The sequence below is a fragment of the Prionailurus viverrinus genome, chromosome B1 (assembly GCF_022837055.1).
Source record: "Prionailurus viverrinus isolate Anna chromosome B1, UM_Priviv_1.0, whole genome shotgun sequence".
Lineage (NCBI taxonomy): Eukaryota > Metazoa > Chordata > Mammalia > Carnivora > Felidae > Prionailurus > Prionailurus viverrinus.
In genome coordinates, this window is record NC_062564.1 from 155,425,778 (window position 1) to 155,435,935 (window position 10,158).

Consider the following 10,158-nt stretch of genomic DNA (forward strand, 5'->3'; position numbering starts at 1 on the left):
TTTTTTAAGATATCATAAACGTACTTCCTATTTGCACTTTTCTTTTCCTGTCGCATATGTGAAATCATGACACTCGAAGATTTATGTGTCCCAGCATATACAGATTTGCATTCCATATTCACCACTAGAGACCACTTCACTCTTTGTTTATGATGTTATTTTGGGCTGTACTATTTATGTTACTCTTTTCATCACTTTTTATGCTTCAGTAAACCACATTTTAGTCATGGGTCCATTTTTTGAGAACTGAAGATATAATGCAGCACAACCATAAAAAACAAAATTACAAATTTAATAATGTTAACAGTAGCATGAAAATGGCATGAAAATATATTAGGTGAGACAAACTGTATCCTATTAGCTAGTTATTTGCAGACAAACAAACCAATGTGGTCCTTAAAAGGACATGTATAACCTTAGAGGACATAATTAGCATTAACTGTATGAGCAATGGGATTTCTATGCAAATAAAAATTAGTCTTACATTTCAGGTTTGTTTAAGGCTGTGAACAAAATAGTTTCATGGATTTTGGATTTTTGTTCTTCAAACCGACACCTTCTCCAACATGGCTACAAACCATATTTTAATACATGTTTTTCTGGCTGTCAGAGTATCATGTCTCCTTTCATATCTCTTGTCTCTAAATCCATTATACATTACTTTTTCCCCTTTTTCCTTGGAGACATTATTTGTGTATCCACATACACAAATATACACAGAGACACACATACATAATAATTAGGAAATAAATTAGAAGGACCCCTGTGTTTTGACCTCTTATTATAATTTAAAGCAATTAATAAAGAGCACAGGAGCATAAAAATTTATCTTGACCTGAGAGTGCTTATCTCTAAGAAACCACATAAAACACAGCAGTGATTTTTTTTTTTCAACGTTTATTTATTTTTGGGACAGAGAGAGACAGAGCATGAACGGGGGAGGGGCAGAGAGAGAGAGGGAGACACAGAATCGGAAACAGCCTCCAGGCTCCGAGCCATCAGCCCAGAGCCTGACGCGGGGCTCGAACTCACAGACCGCGAGATCGTGACCTGGCTGAAGTCGGACGCTTAACCGACTGCGCCACCAGGCGCCCCAACAGCAGTGATTTTCATTTGTCCATGGCTTACATCTTCTCTATAGAGTATGCAATCACTGCATCCTTACTCAAGAGGGGTGCCGTGTTATCTCAACAGCACAAATAATCTGAAGGAAGGAGACTTATACCACAGGACAAGAAAATTATTGTTGATTACAACAATAATGATATTGCACATCCCTTTAGAGAAGAACCTTCTGGAAAGATCCAAAATTCACCTCTCATGACACATACCCAATGTTATGTCGAATAAGGATAGGGGTTTACCCATAAAAATGCTTTGATGATTTTTCTAAACATCAATATTTGGCAAGTTAATTTTGTTGCAAAAATAACTATTCACCACTTCAACATCAATAAACTGGTTGATTCAAATTAACTTCAATCTTCTCCATTTGTAAACTAGGAATACTAATGTCTACTTTTCCTTTCTGCAGATATAAAGATCAAATGAAAAAATGTTTGTGAAATTTGAAACCTGAAAGCAGTTAAGTATAAAATTTTGACACAGACCTCTGTTCAAATAAAATATCATAGTTGAAAATAAAAGTGATTATCCTAATCCATAATTTATTTCTTTGAATAAGTTTACATATATGTTAAAGAGTATATATGCAAGCACTTTCAGTATAATGAACATGTAATCATACCTAAATCTTTATATAGCTGCATATGTATGAATAAAGTGGTATAACTGTACATGGATTGATTCAGTCAGCATGTACTGAACTCATACCTTGAGCATTAGTCAAGGTAGAGACCCTCACTGTGTGCTCGGGCATCGCTACATGTTCCTAAAAAATTCATTGCACTGAAATTTATAGAAGGCAGAGAAAAGAACAGCATTTACTGAGTTGTCGGCATTTCAATTTATGTTATCGCATTAATTTCAAAAGTTATATTGAGTGAAATACCTTACTTTATCTGGTGGCATTTATGGCAGGATCAGTTGGCTCAGAAATGAATAGGAGGAAGGAGTAAGAATGCAGCCAAAGATGCCTTTACAGTAGGGTCAGCACGGCAAGTATTGGGTTGCTACATATAAAGAATTAGTGCTGATAGCTTCCAACCTCAATGGCGGACGATTCCTAAGCAAAACTTGCTTGGTACTCATGGCTAGATCTGTTTCTACAAGGTATCATCATAAAGAAATTGCCAAAAATGTCATTGTGTCAATACTTTCCAAGATCTTTTGTAAGGTTTTACTGTGTTTGGTTTTATCCATTTGGAGCCTCTTATAAATAATGAAACTTCTAGCATCTCTTCTATATTGACAGAATTCTAAATTCTATTATGATGGTAAAATGATGTCATCTGTGTCAAAAGTCAGCCATTATGACAAATACATTTCACAAATCTGAGAAGAGGGGGATATGAAAATTTCTTAGCTCTTATTTTCAAGAACTAGAGGATTCCTAAGGCAGTTAGCCTAATGGGTACATGATCTGAAAAGGTGGACACTTTGGGAACTAAAAAAAAAAAAAGAAGAAGAAGAAGAAAACTAAAAAACATAGAAGGAAAAAAGGGGGTGTGCTTTTTAGGGGCAACTACGAAAAAATATAGACTGAGAAATATAGACTCTGCTTTAAGTGATTCTGTCAAGGGTCTTATTAGATATATACAGTTATGACCACTTTTGTCACTTAATAGTTAGCAGAATGCTTTACAGTCATCACCATATAAGCACGTACAACAAAGAGATAAAGACACGAACTTACTTGTTTGTTACCAAATATCACACGGGAGGTCAGATGAGGAGGGTGAGAAACCCAGGCTTTTTCTTTTTCTTATAAAATCTGATGACACATAGTCTCAATAATGAAAGATTTCAGGGACAAAGAAAAGCTATTGAGATATGTAAATGCAGTTATAAGAAAGCAATAGGTAAAATAAAGGTTTTTTGTTTTTTTTTTTATATATGAAATTTATTGTCAAATTGGTTTCCATACAACACCCAGTGCTCATCCCAAAAGGTGCCCTCCTCAATACCTATTACCCACCCTCTCCTCCCTCCCACCCCCCATCAACCCTCAGTTTGTTCTCAGTTTTTAACAGTTTCTTATGCTTTGGCTGTCTCCCACTCTAACCTCTTTTTTTTTTTTCCTTCCCCTCCCCCATGGGTTCCTGTTAAGTTTCTCAGGATCCACATAAGAGTGAAACCATATGGTATCTGTCTTTCTCTGTATGGCTTATTTCACTTAGCATCACACTCTCCAGTTCCATCCACGTTGCTACAAAAGGCCATATTTCATTTTTTCTCATTGCCACGTAGTACTCCATTGTGTATATAAACCACATTTTCTTTATCCATTCATCAGTTGATGGACATTTAGGCTCTTTCCATAATTTGGCTATTGTTGAGAGTGCTGCTATGAACATTGGGGTACAAGTGGCCCTATGCATCAGTACTCCTGTATCCCTTGGATAAATTCCTAGCAGTGCTATTGCTGGGTCATATTTGCAAATGACATATCAGACAAAGGGCTAGTATCCAAAATCTATAAAGAGCTCACCAAACTCCACACCCGAAAAACAAATAACCCAGTGAAGAAATGGGCAGAAAACATGAATAGACACTTCTCTAAAGAAGACATCCGGATGGCCAACAGGCACATGAAAAGATGTTCAGCATCGCTCCTTATCAGGGAAATACAAATCAAAGGTTTTAAATAACCCAATGAACACATATGAGTCAAAGTTTGAGAAGACAAGGTTTGACTTGCCTTTAACAAGTCAATTTCCTTAGACCAAACTTCATCAAAAAAAAAAAGTTGGCATAAATTATGTCTAAAATCTCTCTAAATAAGGAAGGAATCATGATAAGATAGAAAGGGTACAGATTTTAGGGTCATTATTGCCTGGATTTTAATCTAAAATTCATCACATATTGGTTGCGTGAGCAGTGGCAAATGAATTAACCTTCACGAGTCTAAATTTACTCTCGGAATAAGTACCATCAGGATTGTTGTGGGAATTATAAACAATGGAAATAAGCACTTGGCACAGAACTTGGCACATAGTAGACACCAAAATATATTATTTCCTCTATTCCTTTATTACCTTAAAATTCTATGAATTGTAGAAGCCAGATTACCCAGGTTATAATTTAAAGATTATTGTCCCTAGGTCTTTCTTCTGAAGTGAACTTGCGCTAGTAACTATGCTTATTCATGAGTTAAACTATGGTTAATATATATGCTTTGCCTCTTCTCTGCTTGTTGCAATAAAATAAACAATATAAAATCACAGCCACAAAAAAAGCTTTACTCATAGACAGGGAGGCAATTAACACTTCTGGGTGTGTACAGGGTTCTAGCTGATTTGCCTGCAGTATCATCTCAATTTCATTACAATACTGTGATGTAGTTATTTCACAAGTGAGAAACCCTGAAAAGGTAAGTAATGTGGCTAAGGCCGCCCAACTGTTAAGTCACAGAGCAGCAGAGTGAGCTCAGGTGTGCTCACCTAGCCACTCTACACAGGACTTTTGAAGGACTTTTGAAGTGAGAGAAAGGGACTATTGATATTTAAGCCAGGGTTAGGAAGGGAAAGGTGAAGAGCAGGCTAATAGATGCTATGAGCAGCTCATTAAGCCAATGAGGGATCATATATAATACATATAATAATAATATAATATAATATAATATAATATAATATAATATAATATAATATAATATAATATAATATAATTAATATATAATCGAAGTGAACAAATCATAGGAAAGGGATAATTATTAAATACAGCATGTCTTTAGTGTATATATATATAAGTGTATTTTTTCTCTTTTTATAAAACTGACAGCGAGAAAAGGAAGAAAAGTCCATGTTAATTCATCATATATTCTAATACACTTCAGCTGCAGATTAAAGAAACCATGCCAGTTGCTGCTACCGCAGACAGAGAACAGAGAAATCCTCTACGAGCCCCATGGGTTTACAGAAGTCTATCCATCACTCTGTCAGTCTTCCGGATCATTATTCAAGTTGCTATCCCCAATTTTGCTGGATATATCAGATCAACTCCAGCTCCATAGGTAATTTTTCTCCCTAATGGGTTTGGAATTTGTTCTTTTTTTTATTATCTTTGGGCTAATGTGCTGCTCAAAATCTTTGAAAATTCTAGGAAGAATGTCAGTCATTAGCTCTGAGTAGGGGGAGAGGAGGGTGGAAGGTGTACTTAATTCACAAACTATCACCTTGCTACTACTACACGCAGGGGACTTAAAGGTATAGACAGAACAGTTATATTAACTGTGAATGGCATGCTTTCTTCGGTTTCTGTTAGTATATTTTATATATTTCATTATTTATTTCAAGGGTCTTTAAGGACAGGGGAAAACATGTCCACATGGCTCCAGGTTGGTGTCAAAATTTAGCAGATATCTAATCATTTGATCAATGAAGAACACTACCCTGGAAAATGCAGCTAAACATTTGTCAAAATGCAGTCAGCAAAAAAGAAAAAAAGCAAGGATCATTTTTGGACGTATCTGCAAAAGAAGGTTATTCTTCCACTGAACAAATCTGTATAGTGCAGCTGTGTAAGGTGTTGGGTTTTGCAAGGGTGATACACATACAAAGACGACCGGGGCTCTGACTTTAAGTTAAAAAAAATACTGATAACAGTGAAAAATATGTGTTATGTGTAATATTAAAGGCACATAAGATAAAGGAATATTGTCCCTATTGTAAAATTCAGAAAAGCTTCCTGAAACATGTGAAAACCAAACAGAATATTGAAGATTCAAGAAGGGATGGAAAGAGCATTGCAGATAGAGGGTGTGTAGGTGAAAAAAAATGGTTATGCCAGATCATTAAGCATTTTAATATCTCTGACTACAATTTAATCTTCACTTCACAGGAGCAGAACTTTTCATCTTTTTTGTTCACAGTCCCGTTCCCAGGATCTAGAACACCACCTGATACCAGATAACTGTTGGTTGAATGGATGATTAAATTATAAAATTCAAGTCAAGGAACAGAGAAACAGGAGTTTGGAGTGGAACCGGATCACACAGTATCCTGAAGTGTTCCTTCGTGACCCTGTTTGTAACGACTTCTTTTCACTTAGGCCCTCCCAGCTCCGGGATACCTGGTGATAACACAGGGCTCCTTCTCAGTATCCGACTCCTATCACACTCGTCTTCTAGACCTCGTTCTTATAATGTGGAACTGTCCTGATAGAATTTCCCATCATAATCTCCCTATGTCCATTTACCTGGGGATTTATTTTTGCTGATAGGAACTAATTTAACTTGCCTTAAATTTTGCATGGGAGGAAACCTTTCCAGATACCATTTTCAGTCAGCTATGGCACTGTGAAGAGACCACTGCCAACACTCAGTGGAGTCAAAAGCACTGAGTTCATCTCTTAGGTCTGATGTGAATCAGGCCTACAACTGTGAAATAATAATTGTTATTATTTTTTTAATTTTAAGTAGGCTCCACGCCCAACGTGAGGCTTGAACTCACAACCCTGAGATTAAGAGTCACATGCTCTGACTGAACCAGCCAGGCACCCTGTGAAATGATTATTTTTAAAGTGCCTAAATCACAGGGCAGAAGGAAGATTAAAATATATAATAAGCAGAAACGTCTTGCAAATTTTAAGACATGACACAAATGTAAGGAATTATCAATTTACTTGGGCCTTCGAGGCCTTGAAACCAAGAAATTAAATGCTATGTATGAAAATTTCACATTATCACCTCTTTTGTGGGATAACATCTTGTAAAGCATGGACAAACATTTTTGGCATCTTTCAAATGATGTTTTATAGGCAACTGCCTTTTATGTCTATATTAAAATGGCATTAAAGATACAGCAATATTGGAGATTATTATTTTTTCTCAAATCACTTAATCTCTTTGTTCCTTAATCTCACAGCATCTTCTGATCACTATATAAATATTTTCCCAGATGATCCTCATAAAAAATAAGGCTACAAGGTAGTAACCATCATAATTCACACTTGATATATGAAACTATTATGAAATCTGCACAAGGTCAAATGTACTATGTCTGGCTGCCTTATCTTGGGGGCTTTCTAACATATGCTGATACCTCTCTCTTCTTGAACTTAGTCAAAGAATCTGAGATAAAGTCATTGAAAGGAGATACTCTTCATTAGAGTATAAATTAACCTACAGTAATCTTTTTTTTTTTTTTTTTTTTGCCTTTCCTGAAATAGGACAACATTTGCTCTAGGGCAATATAGAGAATTATTTATGTGGATTATTACTCATTAGTCTCATACTATTAATTAGTCTCATACTATTAATATCAATGCTTATTAGTTTGTGTGTATATATAGGTAGACGTAGCACAACATATATATGTATGTATAAACATATACATGTATGCATGCACACACATATTTACACACACTTGACAAATTTTCATTCCTTTCATTCACTATCCCCATGGACACCTGCATTTTTTTCTCTTTGTGAGATATACTGCCAAATAAGTCTCTTATATAAACTAAAACTGTCTTTGATTTTATGTTACTAAAATAAGAAGTAGTCTTGCAAATCAGAAATATACAAATTAGATGCAACAACCATATTAACATTAAGTGATATAAATTTTGGTGAAGGTGTCTTGAAGAGAATAGCTGTATTGGTCTGATAAAACTAGTGAGGGAGAACATTACAAAACGGATACTGAAAATCTACAGATAACCTGAAGTTTGTGAGATTGTAAAAACAAAGTTCAGTATCTAAGTCCCTATGTTTCTTATAAAAATAGAGCCATTAAACCTCAAAATCATTATGTTGAGTGGTTAATACATGTGAGAGGTCACAAATTTTCCCATGACTGTTCAGACTAAGGATATTATACCATAAAATACATCTTTTCCTATTTTTGGACATGGTGACCCCCAGTATAAATAATTGCACATGTTATTTTACATTATATTTAATTCTGTATTTATTATTTTCTTTTCTTTCCAGATGGATAGTGTGCTTTCTTCCTATATTTAAAGACAGCAAAGTGGAAAGCTGATGAATATTATAAGGACACACTGAATAGTGCATCGTTACTATGGCAATAAAAAAGAGAACCGATGTCCACATATTTTTTGGTAAAATTCCATCTCTCTGGGTAAAATTTTACAGTTCTCTGCATTAGATGTAAGCAAATGTTCTTCATGTAACATTTTAAATTAAATATTTCCATTGAATTTACATGTATTGAATATCTATCATGTTCCTGGCATGGTATACAAACATGACTAAAGTACCTTTTCTGACCTCCCTGCAGACTATTTGGGAAAACTAAAAAACTAATAAACTCAACACAAAGCAACTAGTGTGTAACAGAGGTTTGCACAAGAAGCTAGGCATCTAACACCATCCTTCCCCTCCTCCTTCCTCTCCCTCCCCTCTTCCTTGCTCTTCTCCTGTTTCCCCTCCTACTTCTCTTACTTCTTTTTCTCCTTCTTCTCATTCCCTTATTTTTTGCAAGTAGTGAGGGAAATATATTAGAGAAAGAGGGCAAAGAAGGAATCCAGGATTTAAAGCTCCTGAGAATGTAACTGGAGAACACAGAGAAACACAGGTAACTAGAATTATGTAAAACAAAGTAAACATGTCCTAATTCCAATCTTGCATAATCTTTCTTAGAGACGTCGTGATAAAAATGTTACTTTATTAATCACTTATTGCTGTATAAAAGGATCCTCACTAACGTAGGAGCTTAAGACAACACATTAATTGTCACAGTTTCTGTGGGTTTGGAGTCCAGACATGCTTTAGTGGGCTGCTCCACTATGCTGCAAATTGTCAGCCAGAACTGATGCTCATCCGTTGTGCGGAGTGGGGAAAATCTGTGCTTGCCCCTTCGTGTGGCTGTTAGCAGCAGTCAGTTCCACGCAGTTGTAGGACTGAGACTTCCCATTCTTGCAGGCTATTGAAAAGGGCAGTTCTCACCTCCTAGAAGCCGCCTACACTTAGTTCTTTGCCAGGTGGGATTCCCCAACATGGCCTTTCCCTTCCTCATAGCCAGCAAGGAAAGGAAAGAGTACAGGAGGCAGGCACTTCAGCCTAGGTAACATAACCACATGCACATAAACACATACAACCTATCACCTTTTCTCTATCCAGTTGGTTACAAGTTAATGTCATAGGCGTCACTCATATTCAGAGAGTATATTTACACAAGGGCAATCATAGGTCCGCCTAAAGAGTTTATTATGCTACAGTTATTATCAATAGAAAATATATGAGATGAGCCCTATCAAAATAATTGGGGGCCACTGTCTAATAAAAATTAAGATGCTGTACTGTATTTCATAGTGCTAAATTTTATGCCCCCAGCTATGTCATTTTTGTTAGAAAAATGACAAAATACATGGAAATATTAGACATCTCTATTACAGTTCTCCAGAGATACAGAACTACAGTTGACCCTTGAACAATGTGGGGATTAAGAGTACTGACCCCTACCCACAGTCAAAATTCTATGTATAACTTTTGGCTCTCCCAAAACTTAGCTACTAATAGCCTACTTTTGACCAGAGGCCTTACCAATAACATAAGTAGTTGACTAACATGTATTTTGTATATTATGTACTATATACTATCTTCTTACAATAAAGCTAGAGAAAATATTTAAAAGTCATAAGGAAAACTGAAGTACATTTACAATACTGTACTGCATTTATCAAAAAAATATCCATATATATTTGCACATTTCAAGTCTGTGTTATTCAAGGGTCTACTGTAATAGGATGTGTCTGAATGCATACACAGACACATGTGCACATACAGAGAGAGAGGAATTAATTTTTAAGAGCTGGATCACATGGGCCCCTGGGTATTTCAGTCAGCTAAGCATCCAACTCTTGATTTCAGCTCAGGTCATGATCTCACAGCTCATGATATTGAGCCCCACATCAGGCTGTGCACTGACAGTGGAGTCTGCTTGGGATTCTCTCCCTCTCTCTCTTCCCCTCCAGTTTGTGCTCTCTCTCTCTCTCTCTCTCCCTCTCTCTCTCTCTCTAATAAATAAATAACATTTTTTTAAAAAAAGAAAAGAAAGCATTAAAGAATTGGAT

The 10,158-nt window shown here is 36.0% G+C and overlaps 1 long non-coding RNA gene across 1 annotated transcript; it reads left to right on the plus strand.

The window, feature by feature from the left end:
• Window positions 1-4,547: 4,547 nt before the first annotated feature.
• On the plus strand, window positions 4,548-8,163 carry LOC125163362 (uncharacterized). The gene is made up of 3 exons (XR_007151422.1): window positions 4,548-4,600; window positions 4,955-5,131; window positions 8,054-8,163. It is a non-coding gene; the product is annotated as an uncharacterized LOC125163362 (long non-coding RNA).
• The last annotated feature ends 1,995 nt before the right edge of the window (window positions 8,164-10,158 follow it).